At 36.8% G+C, this 15733-nt stretch overlaps 2 long non-coding RNA genes across 2 annotated transcripts in view; one reads left to right on the top strand and one right to left on the bottom strand.

The window, feature by feature from the left end:
• The window catches only part of si:ch211-69l10.2, a 94040-nt gene that overhangs the window by 50286 nt on the left and 28021 nt on the right, over nucleotides 1–15733 (bottom strand). The window lies entirely within an intron of this gene.
• On the top strand, nucleotides 558–3947 carry LOC137489210 (uncharacterized). Its single transcript, XR_011008583.2, has 7 exons — nucleotides 558–663; nucleotides 768–889; nucleotides 1753–1836; nucleotides 1957–2011; nucleotides 2111–2186; nucleotides 2261–2437; nucleotides 2774–3947. It is a non-coding gene; the product is annotated as an uncharacterized lncRNA (long non-coding RNA).

Here is a 15733-nt window from a genome sequence, read left to right as displayed (position 1 = left end):
GTCCCATATTGGTCCTTAGGGTACAATTTTGTACTCAAATGGGCTATAAAGGTACAAATGTCCAGATTTAGGTTTGAAAGGTACATTTTTGTACCTTTTATAGCACATTTGGATACAAAATTGTACCGTAAAGGACCAATTTGGAACCTTTAAAGGTACAATTATATATTTTGTTTCCCTATAGGAACAAAATTGCACCCTCAGCTCATGATAAGATCAAGACACTATATAACACTAATTTAAATGCATTAATACTAAACATTAATACTAAAATACATAATTTATAAATATAATAAATAAATAAATTGATTGAATTAAATATTTTAATAATTAAAATTTTTACATGTATTTAAATTTAAAAAAATCTCAAAATCGTTAATAATTTAATTTATAATTTAATGTAATTTTAATCATTAAAAACGTAAATACTGGTCTTTGCTTACTGTTTAAGACCCTATAGTATATGGGATGTAGAATAAGAACCATGCAGAGTGACAGCATCCTCATACAGGTGGTGATGTTGCTGTCTCTTTAAGAATTTGGCTTGTTGAGACGTTATAGTAGTGTTTGTTACTGAGGCGGTCGGTAGAGTATGCTGGCTATTTACACAGAACTTCGCACGCTTTTCAAAGAAAAGTCTATTTTGGAGTCCACATTTTTCAGGTAAGAATGTATTAAAGATATATTTTCAGTCTCATTTTTACATGTGAAGCCGTGTTCTGTTGATTTTGTCTGACTCTCGGGTCTCGGCTTTCCTCTGCTTTAAGTGCTCCGGGCTGGCTGGTGTACGTTGGCCTGCAGGATGGAGTTTGCTAAGATGTCTGCAGCTTATTAAAGAAGTTAATACAATATGATATCGAAGTCACCGAGGGACATAACGTTATAGAAGGTGAGTATTATATGCTGTTAGTTTTCTCGGTGTAAAAGCTCCCTTTATCGCCTACGTTACGTATTCGCGCCTTATATCTTACGTAACTGCTTTATTAATAAGTGTTGCCACGGCGGAATATAATCGCAACCCAGATAGCAAAATACACTCGGGCCAGTTGCGGCTAGATTCTCGCCTGCCCGAGTCCGTCTGCTGTATCGTTACTCGGGCCAGATGCGGCGGCAGAAGCGAGCCGACGCTGCCGTAACCGTGCACCGGAATCGGGCCGTAAGTAATGTGCGGTGTGGCCCGGAGCTGGCGCGTCTAAAGTCTTCATATACCTTGATATAAAACCTTTTGTTATTAATACTGGAATTTGTAATTATCGATAATGTTTTATATTTTGAGGCCATTTTCTAGCCACGGTTGACCGAGGAAATGTAATTTTAGACGGTTATATAAGTTACACCGCCATTTTGTGAAGAAAAATCACAATTTTGTCACCGGCAAAGCGACTGATTATGTAAACGTGGCTAGTTACAAACGTGGCGTGTGTATGCTTGTACATATCTTCGTTTCAGTGTCTAAGTTACATTAATGTTGAGGAGTGTCCACAAACTCTCATGTCCAGAATTGTTGGTGCTTTACTATCGTTTAACGTTATACTTATGTTAATGTAGAATTATTAACATACCACGTTGTATAAATCGACGTTTTAAGTTATACTTTGTTCTTTAATGTAATAATTTGTCTTATCTGTTCTGAAACTGGTAACTTACCTTGAGCTATTTTACCTATTTTATTAATATCTCAAAATAAATAAATAGTTATTGCTTTATCTTATTGCTTTCCAGAAGTTTATGAAGTTTCCAATTGTCTTTCAGGAAAAGATTGAACAACCGAATGCAGCCTAACAGCATCAGACCAATGAAGGCATGTCATATGAAAGCATGGCTCAGTTACAAGATGTAAGTATGTCTCATTATCTATACCATGGTTTGAATGGCTTACATACTATTTTAAATTTGTAGGTTTTTACTTGCAAACAACAATAAATGTACACCCACGTGTTTAAAATTATTTTCTAGGTTTTCATCGAAAGATGAGAGATCAACTGAAGAATGCTATGGACCTGACTCTAAGGTGCTCTTTCTAAACTTTCTCCACTTGATTAATATTATTAAATTCTAGCTTTGTATGGATTCCTTCATAATTGTTTGTATGCCACATTTTATGTTCCAGGAATTGATTTTACAGCAGCACTTCTCATGTTGCCAGCCTTGTTAAGCGAGACACTTCAACATTTCGTTGTGCTCCGGTGCGTATGTTGTTTTCTGTTTAGTATATGCTGTGATAAATGCATTTTATAATGCTTGATATTCTTTATATTAGGATGACGCAGTGGGTAGTGCTGTCACCTTACAGCAAGAAGGTCGCTGGTTCGAGCCTCGGCTGGGTCAGTTGGCATTTATGTGAGGAGTTTGCATATTCTTCCAGTGTTCGTGAGGGTTTCCTCCAAGTGCTCCGGTTTCCCCACAAGTCCAAAGACATGCGCTATAGCTAAATTTGGTAAGCTTATTTGTCTGTAGTGTATAAATGTGTGTGTGAATGAGTGTGTCTGTATGTTTCGTAATACTGGGTTGCAGCTAGAAGGGCATCTGCTGCATAAAACATATGCTGGATAAGTTGGTGGTTCATTCCACTGTGGCAACCCCAGATTAATAAAGGGACTAAGCCAAAAAGAAATTGAATGAATGAATGAAATTTATATTAGTCTTTTAATCTGTGATACTTTTTTTTTAAATCGGTGAATATTAATTATTTTACTTTCTATGCATGTTGATTTTCTCTTCATCAGTGATAGAGTGACTGATATTAATGTAATTATTGCTTTGTCATTTACAGTGAACCATCTTCACCACATCCAACAGTTCAAGTACAGGAGGAGGCCGCCGACTGGACAACTGTGTTAACAAGATGAGTCACGCAGTCTTCAGAGTTGATGGGATTGCGATTGGCCGGGTTAATGATGTGGACGAATATACATTTTTGACATATCCATCTTATTAGAAGAACACCTTGATGTTTCTGCAGTGGAATGTTTTGAATGAACGGTGGACGGTGACAAGCCTCGATCTACTCCAGTTACCAGAGTGATCAACTTTGTTTTTTGTTTCTCTACATGCTCTTGGGATAATCACAATCAAGTTAATCCAGCACACTGCTCTCATTCATGCATAAAGCAAATTTTTAAATAACTTGTGGTCCTAATGACTATCAAAGAACATTTTCCAGATATGAGTGCTTTACATGTCATATTTATCAAAAGCATAAACACATATTGTGTTACAACAAATTACAACTCCACTTGAGGATGATGAGGAGTAATCTACTGATGTTGAGGAAGAGGCTACTGATGTTTTTGGTTTTCTGCACTGTTGAAGCAATTTATAGAGAAACTTTGCCTTCATTCTGGAATTCAGAGAAAATGTTGATGACAAATTATTTATTATGACCGAGTATTCTGACTCAAGACAAATACTTTGGACTTTATAAAGTGCAGTACTTGATGTAGCCTGTGTAATGTGTTTATAAATCTTAAACAGTATTCTTGTGGTCTTTGTATTGAGGGTAGATTATATACTGTACAGTGAGTGAACAATTTTTATTTGTTATTTAAATTGTTCTTTTTACTGTTTTACATGTCTGCTTTATACTTACTGTGTAATTTTATTTCTTAACACATTCAGTTGTGAGTTGTAATGAAATATTTCTACATTAATAAATAAAAATAGACATCTGCGAACCAAAATATTTTATTTATTTATTTGTGCATGCAGTCACCAATGGATCAAAATGCCTGGGTCAGTACCCTGAAAATGCTATAGAATATAAAAAGGTACATTTTTGTACCTTCGGTGGGGGTACAAAATTGTCCCTTAAAGGGTACAAATGTAGAAGGTACAATTTTGTACCTTTAAATAGAGGTACAAATTTGTACCCTTAAGGGTACCACCCCAGTGACGGGCCATTTGTACCCTAAAAGGTACAATTTTGTACCTTTTTTTCTGAGAGTGTAGGGGTACATAATCAGAATGAGCCTGGGTTGATAAAAAAACTGTTAGAAAAAAAGATAGATAGACAGACAGATGAACCGATATCTATCTACAGCCTGTTATTGCCATCTAAAAAAATATTCATCAACATAAAAGTGAAATTACTGAATCTACTGTACACACAGGATATATACAGTAATATTATATATATAATGGATATATAATGTAATATTATATACAGTAATTACATATTTAACAATGATTTAATAAAATATTATACATTCAACCCAGGCTCATTCTGAAAATGTACCCCTATATCCATTTCTGGTGAGTGCCAAATGCATCCCAGGAGCTATGTTTGTTTTTTTGTTTTTTTGCAGTTTTTGTTTTCGCAAATCCACCAGAGGCTGCTTTGTACGCATTTTAAGATCTCAAGTTTCTCTAATGAGTGCCGTGCGTGCCTGCTGTTCTCATGCAAATCCACCAGTGGCCACTATTGACTGACTGAATGAATGACTGACTGATTGACTGACCCACCCTCCTTCGCTACACCATCCAATAGTGTTTTCAAAAGCCCCACCCACCAGTAGCGTAGCGCAAAATGCTGGCGGGCCTTGCACTCATGCTCAGTGGTGAGGGCTGGGGGGGTGGGGGGATGGGGGTTATGGCGGTTGCGGAAATGTGTGTGGGGGATGACGGGTTGTCACGGTCGCTGTACTAACGCTAAGTAGGGGGAGGGGGGTGTACGGGTTGTGATGTGCGCTATGCCACTGCCACCCACCCACTTCCCCTTACCCAACCAATAGTTTTACAAAGCAATCCAGCAAAAGCCCTCACGTTATTTTTTACCACATTTTCAGATTTTACCACATTCTCACCCTGCTATATACTTGTTTATTTTATAGCTTCTTTTTTTGTCTTACCCATTTTCTGGAACCATTCTTCGCCAGACTCAAACCCCATCATCGTGGTCTACACCTCTCTGCAGCTCAAGTCCTCATACTGCCGGTAGTGTTCGTTTTAAAGTTAAAATGCAGCCATACTGCGTACTTCTGGCTATATAAGTCATGATCTCCAGAAACGTATACAGGGGCACGTTTTCAGAATGAGCCTGTGTTGTATACATAGTGCATTTGTAAAATGTGCTTCACACAAGGTAGTAGGCTTGACAAACCACATGCAAAAACACTCATCTCTATTTAAAAAACTCCAGCACTTAACTCTCTAAGATCCCTTGTATCATTATGACTTTTTGTGTGTATTGCCTCTTCTTGTTGAATTGCTGAATGCCTCCTCAATTGTAAGTCGCTTTTGAAAATAATTGTCTGTTGAATGACTAAATGTACAGTATGTGTTGTTAGAAAACCGGAAAGTTTAGTTATATGCTAAAATTGCTGAGTCTGCACTGTTGCAGACATTATACATTACCTTCCTGTCACTCTCCTTTGAACTTTTGCATTCTGGGTGAAGGTGTAAAAACTGCAAAATCAACAGTTGACACACTGTAGTGTAAAAGTGTGCAATGTTTATAATGCGGTAAAATATAGAACAGTACTGGCTACACAGTATGTGTACATCTGTAGGGTTTACTGTAGGAAATGTAGTGTGTACTTGAAGTATATTGTTTTACTTGAGTTTATTTATTCAAATTTATTTCAAACAATAAAAACTATAACTGCAGATGATGGTCTGTCAAGACAGGAAATCAGTCCGACATTAACAGCAAGTTCTCTTTGGAGGATATAAAGGACAGCATTCATACAAACATGCTCACATCCTCTCTTTAATGATTGTAATGTAAATTATGACTTTTGGTGTGGCCTGGAGGAATGACATCACAGAAGAACCCTGTTGTCTATGCTAGAATCTCTGAGAGGTGATTCAAGATCCACAGGCCACGTCTCTAATCAATCCATCCATCCTCTAATTAACGGTTTCTTCGGTTCATTATAACTCTTCCTGTCATTTATGTTCGAAGCAAACCAACTGAGAGTTCAAACAGGGGACCATCACAATAGAGTCTGGCTGCAGATTTGCACTTGCACCTTCAGGCTTGCACGCTCGGACTTGCACGCTCAGGCAACCATGCTTCCTCTGCAAGTGACGTCATTTGCAATCGCCACCTGTTGCCGCTTGCATGAAAGTCCTTCAGTAACTTAACTTAAGGGTGTCCCTGAGGGGGAAAATCTGAGGTAGCATTCATTAAGATCGTTGCAACAAACTTCTTATGTTTCACCCTTACTCAAGTGCCTTTTTTCTAAGCGTTTCACCACTGTAGTTTCTGGCAACATACAACAACGGGCGCCACAGTTGCTATAGTTACGTAAACGGATCGAAACGAACCACGAATGCTTTCCTTACAACCACAGCTTTGCAGTAATGTTACACATAATCTGTGCTGTTTTCTTTCCGTTAAACGAGTCGAATCGTTCCTTTATCGAGTCTATCTCGACATAATGTTTGGAGGACCTATAAAACTGGGCTGGGATCATGTAGAGCAGGGGTTACCAACCCCTGTTCCTGGAGAGCTACCTTCCTGCAGAATTCAGTCCCAACCCTGATCAAATACACCTGAACCAATTAATAGTACCTAAGACAGCACTTGATAATTACAAACAGGTGTGTTTGGTCAGGGTTGCAACTGAAATGTGCAGGAAGGAAGCCTCTTGGTGACCCCTGATGTAGAGACTGCACTGACACTGCGATTTCATATGAATGCACTCCTGCGCAGAAGTGCTAACTTATCAACACATATTTATTAGTTTATTTATTAAACTGTTTTAATAAATTATTTATTTACATTCCAGTGAAAATTTTAATCTAAAACATTATTTTGGGTTAGAATGCTTGCATTTTGAGTGTCATTTGTTCAAGGGAGCTGATTAGGTCTTTAAATGTTTTAAGAGGAAATGGTTACTAAGGACTAAGGTGAAATAGTTAATAGCAGTCTTAAATTCCTTAAGTCAATCTTTTTTTTCTCCTTGCAAACCAACTTTTACTAAGGGTACCCTTAACCCTAAACTGATTTTTTTGACTATAAATATAATACTTTAGGAGCAAAGATGGGCCAAAGATCGCCAGTTTGCCAACAAATACATGAGAAAATGGTTGAAATGTTTAATAACAATGTTTCTCAAAGAAAGATAGGAAGACTTTTGGTTATTTGGTTTATTGTCGTTGTTTTTGATATTAATTGATGTTTCTTTTCTTTAAGGATAGATTCCGACTGTCGGCTTGATAAGTGGAAGCTGAGTGCACGTTTGGAGACTCTTTGTTTTCCAGCGCGTGTCTGACTGATCCTCCCAATCTTTACTCTGTTGAGAGCATGACTTGTACTTGCTAAGAATCTCTATGTATCTTATTGTCCTGATGAATGTCTCAGAATTCTGTGCGTGTCTTGTGCAGCCACCTCTGAGGAGCCATGCGGGTGTTGTTGCTATTTATTCAGTTCTTCGTTTATCTATGTTCTATAGATCAATTAATTGATTTAATTAATTATTTTGATTGAGTAATATTGTTAAATTAATTATCTATATTTTTGTTGCCACTCCTAGACGAGCCTTAAAAAAAATTGGGGTTCGTAACACCACAATACATAGTTACATCCACAAATGGCAGTTAAAACTGTACTGTGTCTAAAGGAAGCCCCATTTTAACAATGTCCAGTCCAGAAGTGCCAAAATGATGACTTTTCTAAACTTGGAGGAACTTGTGATGGAAATGTGTACTGTGGTCAGATGAATCAGTATTTCAGGTATGTTTTGGAGGGAAGAAACGGACGCTGTGTGTGTCTGACCAAAGAAGAAAAGAATCATCCAGACTGTTACCAGTCCGAAAAGCCAGTGTCTGTCATGACATGGGGTTGTGTCAGTAACTTGCACTTCTGTGATGGCACCATTAATGCTGAAAAGTACATAGAGATTTTGGAGGACAATATGCTGCCTTCTATTCCAGGGACACCCATGCATTTAGCAGAATGGAAAAGATAACAAGCAGGAATTCCGGTGAGAATATAAACATGCATCTTCATTTGTTGGGAGTCATGATCTTTCAAATGGTAGCACAAAATGGATTACAACCCATCCGTCTCATTGATTAACTTCCACTGTTGGCACAATGTTTGAAATCTTCCCTCCATCCTCTTGAGGACATGCCAATGAGGTTAAGAGCCAATGAGATGCACTCCACACATCGTCCTCTGAAACTGGAAGCTGAGTAGATCAGTGTTTCAGAGGAAGTAGCAGATAATGTGCCAGGTAATTTTTCACTCCGCTGCTTCCTGTCAGGATGTGTCGTCGACATAAATGATAAAACTTCTTGATTAAACTCTCCGGCTTTCCTAATTTAATCTTCCGCGAATCAAAGCAGGATCTACAGTAAGTGTTAGCAGAAGACAGATTTGTGATGTTATGATAATATATGCTAAATTGACTTCTGCTTATTTATATCTGCACATCTTGAACATTAGTAACTAGGGATGTAACGGTATTGTAAATACCGTCATACCGCAATATTAATTTTTTTCGATATTACCGTAGTCGCATGACTCGGTAAAACTATAGGTCTTCTGAGAAAATTTGCTCAGGCGAATGAAGCGAACGGGAGGTACCGGAAAACTACAATTCCCATAAGCCCAGGCTTGGCCATAATCCCTTGCGGTCTGTTGTCGCTACAGATCCAGTAATGCGGAAATGGAGTGTGCTGCTAGAAGCGGGGATCAAAAAGAGCTGTAAAACTCTAAAGCGGGTGTTGTCGCCGCGCGCGTCCTGAATAGTGGTGTTTTCGCGCGAGTTCTTATCAGCTGTGTTGTCGCGCGAGTTCTTATCAGCTGTGTTGTCGCGCGCGTACTGTAAAGCGGGGACGGAGGGTATGTCGCGTCGCGGGGGCACTTTTGATCATTTTGGAAGGGAACATTCTATCAAAGGGCATGTGCACTGCACAGGTTGAGCACTGTGTGTGCACGTGCCTGCAAGTTGGGGAATACGACTAATAATCAGTCATGGGGACTGCAGAAACACAGCACACTGTTCAGATTGATGCAGACATGAGATCTCTATCTCACTCATGGTTTGTCCTCTCAAGTGGGGGAAAGACAATGCACAACGTTACCCACTGCTGTCAACCTGGGCCAAGTCATATCTCTCTTGTCCCAGAAACCTCAGTCCCAAATGAGAGGGTTTTTTTCTGTTGCAGGGGACATTGTAAATACCCAGAGATACCAGCTTTTACCAGATTATATTTATATGATAATTTTCTTTTAAACCCATCTCTATCTAAGTGAGTGAGTGATTAAATGTTGAATGTGATGAGTTTTCAACACTACTAAATTGAAACTTTATTTTTTTACATGGTTTAATATTTTTTTGTTATTAAAATTGAAGTTCCTGTTTCAAAGCTTACAGATAGATGACTAATTTGTATGTCATTGACACTTTTGGCACTTTTTTGGAGTATTTTCATAAGTTTTGTTTTTTCCTGTAAATGATTCAATAAATACCGTACCGTGACATTCATACCGAGGTATTACCGTACCGTGAAATTCTGATACCGTTAGATCCCTATTAGTAACACATACTCCAAGTTTTTAAAAATAATGAAGAAAATATGGCCAAACTCTAAGATATGATCAGGAATTATCAGTTGATCATATGATGGGAAAGAGGTCTCATTTCATCTGTGAAATAGTATATGCTTCTTCCAGCCAACTTCAAGTTTATTAATTTCACATGCCAAGTGAATTTGTTACTACAGTCATGTCCTATATTAGCTAGAGTTCCCTTGTTTTTTTCCCATAATGCTGTAAATATTGCTTCTCATGACTGCCAGGTAAAATACAGGCTAAATCAACTTAATTTACAAATTAAAGCAACATAAGACCAATTTGGAAACTGTAGCCCAATATACATTTCTGGAGATCGTGAATTATGTAGCCAGAAGTACATATGGCTGCATTTCATCTTTAAAACGAACGCTACAGGGTAGTCCAACATCGTTCCAGCTGACTGTTTACCTTTGTATGGACGGCTTTCACTCTGTTCCGAGTTTGTCCAGTTAGCTTGCCATGTACGTCGGTGGACTTGAGACTCAGAGAGACGTTGACCAAGACAAGGGTGTTTGAGTTTGGCGAAGAATGGTTCCAGAAAGCAGCTAACAAGTAAATAACAGGGTGAGAATGTGGTCAAATCTGAAAATGTGGTGAGGGCTTTTCTTTTTCTTGATTGCTTTTTAAACACTGTTGGTTGAGTTCAGGTAAGTGGGTGGGTGCTGGTTAATTGGTGCTTTTGAAAACACTATTGGTTGGATTTAGGGAAGGAGGAGGGTGGATCAGTTGATCAATCATTCAGTGAGTCAGTGGCCTCTGGTGGATTTGTGCGAGAACAGCAGATGCGAATGGCATTCGTGAGAGAAAATTGAAATCTCAAAAATTGTACACAGTAGCTTTGGTGGATTTGCGAAAACAAAAACTTACTTTTTTTTACTGTATTTGATGTATTAAAGTATTTGGTGCTCTGGAGAAATTTATATAGCGGAATGTTTTCAGTATTAGACTGGGTAAAATTTAAGTGGATTAAACCTAAAACAATTAAGCTTCCCAAAAAAATAATCAAGAATTGTTTTTTCAGCTCGTTTTAAATAAGCACTTTGAACAAGCAGCAAAAAAGTGTGTGTTCTGAGTGTGTGATTCATGAAGCACATTTACGCAACTTCTGCTTTAATTTGATTGCTATTATTTAAGAAACAATAAATTGTCTCATTTGATCATGTAAATTAGGATACAAAAAACTGGATAAAGTACTGGGTAAGTGCAAATACTTTTTTTTCTTAATATCGTATGGATTTATCACTAGATCTGTTTCTCACAAAATAGCTTTTCACAAGAATGTCAACTAAAATGTCAACAAAAGCTATTAAATTGACAAAAAAAAAAAAAAGCAAAATTTTGAAATTTGTCAAAAAAAATTCCATAATGCTATTCAAAACCTTAAATAAACAGACAAACATGTGAATCACGGTCTGAGACCAATTGTTAATTAAATGATTTTTTTTTTTTCAGTTTAATAATATTTAACATTTTTAGCGTTTTTAATGTAAATGTGGTCAAATAAAAAAAGCTTCAAGTAGTTTATTAGACTTATTTAAAGAACAGTCTCATATTATAACAATTACAATAACTGAATAATAACTAGGTACTAACAATGACCCTTTGACCCAGTTATATAATCCATTAATATTACCTCACATTTACTCGCATTCGAGTGGTTTAAAACTTTTATCCACCCCTTTATTAAACGCAAAAAATAAATTGTGAAGAATGATATAAAAATCCATTGACATTCACATAGGACACAATTTATAAATGTGCATATTCGATACGTAAATTCGAAACCCAAATTCTAATTACGCAAATCCAATTCGTAAATTGAAAACATGATTCATAAATTCAAAATACAATTCTATTTTATAAATTCATCATTCATTCATTTATTCATTCACTTTCTTTTCGGTTTGGTCCCTTCATCAATCCGGGGTCGCCAGAGCAGAATGAACCGCCAACTTATCCAGCACATGCTTTACGCAGCAGATGCCCTTCCAGCAGCGTCCCATCTCTGGGAAACATTTTATAAATATAATTCTGTATTATATTCGACTTTCTATTATACAAATATTTTCAATTTTTACTTTTGAATTCACAAATAGTGTTTTGAGTTTACAAATTGAATTTGTGTATTTTAAAATTGCTTTGAATTCAAAAACTGGATTTACATAATGTGAAATGCACGTGTGCATGTATGACTTTTATTTTTGCAAACATAATATTTTTTAGACTGATCTAGCTCCATAACAACTTATCTCAAATACCAACCCAGGCTCATTCAAATTACGTACTCCTAAATATGTTTCTGGAGAGAGAAAAATATGTCCCTGGAGGTAAGTTTTTTTGCATTTTGTGTTTTCACTAATTCGCCAGAGGCCGATGATTACGCTTTTTGAGATCTCAAATTTCTCTCGGGAGTGACATTTGCACCAACTGTTTTCACCTAAATCCACCAGAGGCTGTTGACTGACTGACTGCCCAGCCCACCAATACCACGTTTTCAGATTTTACCACATTCTCAATCTGTTATTTACTTGTTTGTGTTTTTTTTTTTTTTTTGGCTTCTGTTTTTGTTTAACCTCCTTTTTAGAACTGTTCTTCACCGGACTCGAACCCCATTGTTGCGTAAACTCCGCTTTACATCTCAAGTCCGCCAACATACGTGTCGACAGCAAAAAAACCTGTCCACATGCAGGTAAGCAGTCAGCAGGTTAATGAGAAAAGGAACGTCATATCGTCCCTTAGTGTTTGTTAGAAAGATGAAATGCAACCATATGTAGCTCTGGCTATATAATTCACGATCTCCATAAACGTATATAGGGCTACATTTTCAGAATGAGCCTATGTTGTCAAAAAAAAAAAAGTCTTACTGACTTTTGAATGTACAATCAATAGTATATTGTATAATGACAATGTCACACTCGTCCACTACCATTTAAATTAGAAAAGCTATGCAGAATGGCAATATTTTTGTCTTCTTGGAAATTCAATAAATTAAAATAAAACCTTAATACTCATAAAAACACATAACTGAATATATATATATATATATATATATATATATATATATATATATATATATATATATATATATATATATATATATATATATATATATATATATATATATACATCAGAAAACAAAACATACAGAAGTTAGATGTCATATTTCTTGTCTTTTTAATACCACACACTGGACTATAAAAATACATCTGATTTTTGCAACACTGGGGAGTACATGGAATTCAGAGATGATGACACTACGAGACCACAGATGCTATGCTTCACTGTAGTTTTGGGATGGGCTGGGTCTCAGCGCTCTATTTAAAGTTCGTCCTGACCTCAGAACCTAGTTTGAAAGTGCTGTGCAGAATTGCATTAGACTAAAGACTTACAGTGTAAACGCTTGATTTCTGTCAGATGATTTATATCTAATACATGGGGTTCTAAGTTTTATTCACCTATTCTTTAAGAATTAAATAATCTGATGACTTCTCCTATTTCTTGTACTGTTTTCACAATCTCCAAGGGAGAGATGGGTGTCAGGGTGTGTCAGAAACAGAAAGGGTCAACAGGGTCATTATAAACTGTGTTTTGATCAGGGCAAACAGTGGAAAAGCATGAAGACAATAAACGTCTGCACAACATAGATATGAGTAATCACAATGTGATCAAATGCAGTTAAAGGGACAGTATACAATGTTACAGTATTCATGTATTTGCTGTTTGTTTACTATGAAATAAGAGTAGTGTGTGCTTTTTTCCAATCCTACAAACTCAAAATACAGAGCTCTGGTTAAAAATAGTCAAAAACACACAATTTACTGCAATTTGTATGTGAAATAAACAAAAAGAAACAGTATAATGCCAATAATTTTAGTACAAATCACAGAGCAGACTACCAATAAGTCTTATTGTAATGCAGCATTATATACAATAGCATATACAGACATCTATATGTCTTTACCTACAAGTCCTATGAGCAGGATTTGTAAACATCTACGAATCTCAAAAATCTCTGTTTGGATTCTGGAATGACATTTGACAAAATAAGCTCAAAGCTGTGTAAAAACAAGTTAAAATGGTTCGGATGCTTCAGCAAATACATTATTATGTGACAGGAACTTCAATCTCTAGAGTCCAGACTGTCCAATCATTTTCTAAGTTTAAGTAAAGAATTAAATAATAATGTGGCCACACTGAAAAAAAATTATTCAGAAATGATTTCTTGGATTTACAATTTTTTTATGTTAAGTGACTGTAAACAATTTATTTGGACAGAAAAAACAAACAAATAAACAAAAAAAGTAGAATTTTATTAAATTAAATTTATTTGTTTAATTTTAACACAAATAGATTGTTTGCATTCAATGACATTCAGTTCAGATGCAATGACATTCAGTTCAGATGTTTGTACAAATAGATTATTTTGCTTCACAATCTCTCATCTTATAGTAAATGGCTAGAGTATTAATTTTGTTGAGTCTTAAGCTGCATTCACACCAGACTGTTTTGCATCTTAAGTCCGCCAAGGTATGTGTCGAGCTACTGGACGAACTGGTAACAGTAGGTCCACGTGCAGGTAAGCGATCAGCTGGTTGGACGCGTTAAAAGAACCAAAACAAAAATAGCATTCCGGCATGTAACAGACATTTTCAAAGCAACTGGCTTCAGCATTGTTTTTCAGATAAACAAATATGTTTACTTAGCCTATCATAGCCCAAACAAGTTATGTTATTTTTTACTTTAAAGGGCCATTCACACAGACCTCTGAGTCACAAAAAAAATACTAAACTCTAAAGTTAAAGACACCTATATCTTGGAGTGAACAGTGCATTTTCATTTTTGGGTGAGCTTTATCTTTAATATAGCTTGATGAAGTTTGCATCTGCATTTCTGCTTTTGTCACAAATATTCACTACAATCATTCACCCAGAACTTGTCTCCTGTGAGCTTTGTCCAACTATTTAGAGGTGAGTACAGAGAAAATACTTCATTCATTTCTGCCGGATCCTTTGAACGCTCCCACAAGAGCACTAAATATTTACTTGAGGTGCCTATGTTTGTTTAAAAGTTGGGAGACACACCAGAGAAGCTAAAGGGGCCGGTTAGGGGGGGGGAACTTGAGACAAAACACCTCTTTAGTTGTGATGACTGCCAGACCACCAGGTTGGTCTTGCTTGTCTTCCTCTGAGCGCCATCACCTCTTTGCATCCTTTTGAGGGCATGAGGGAGTGTAGACCACAAGCTTGCACTAACACATCCCTCTCTTTTCACAGAATATTTACAGACTGAGCCTGCATGCTGTTGCAATTGTAGTAAGGTCTAAAGATTGTAAGTTTCACAATCACAGTTTGTATGGACTCCACAAGAAGGGAAGGATAAATATTGCACACATGCAAATTATGTTAGTCTTAGTTACACTTAATAGGTTCATAAGATGTGTTCACACTTGTAGTCCATTCTCTTTAATTGTTTGGTCCGCAAAAAAAGTACATTTTATATATAGTCCTGGTTCATGTCAAGTTTAGACTGTCATTTTTAAACTAAACGTTGCAACACAGGCTCATTCTGAAAAATGTACCCCTATAAACATTTCTGAAGATAGCAAAATAAATTCCAGGAGCTATGTTTTTTTGCAGTTTTTTTTGCCACCGTTGAATGACTTACTTACTGACTGACCAACTGACCGATTAACCTCCACCTACTCCCTTCACTAAACCCAACCGATAGTTTTTTAAAAAGCACAGATTGACCAACGCCCACCCACATCCCTAAACTCAACCGACAGTGATTTGAAAAGAAATCGTAAAAAAGAAAAGTCCTTGTCTGATTTTAACCACGTTTCAGATCTTACCACCTACTCACCCCGTTGTTTACTTGTTTATTTTATTTTTTGGCTTTTGTTTTACCTGCTTTCTGGACTCAAACCTCACCATCATGGTCGCCTCCTCTCTGCATCTCAAGTTCGCCGACGTACATGGCGAGCTAACTGGACAAACTGGTAACAGCGGGAAAGCCGTCCATATGGAAGTTAGCAGTCAGCTGGTAAGCACAAAAAAGAACGGCGTCATACTGCCAGGTAGCATTGTTTTTAAAGATGAAATGCAGCAATACGTTCCTTTGGCTACATAATATACGATCACCAGAAATGTATATTGGGCTACATTTTCAGAATGAGCCTATAATGAAACTTTAAGTCTGCGTGAAATG

This window comes from Danio rerio, chromosome 24, assembly GCF_049306965.1.
Source record: "Danio rerio strain Tuebingen ecotype United States chromosome 24, GRCz12tu, whole genome shotgun sequence".
NCBI lineage: Eukaryota > Metazoa > Chordata > Actinopteri > Cypriniformes > Danionidae > Danio > Danio rerio.
This window is presented reverse-complemented; position numbering and strand designations above follow the sequence as displayed.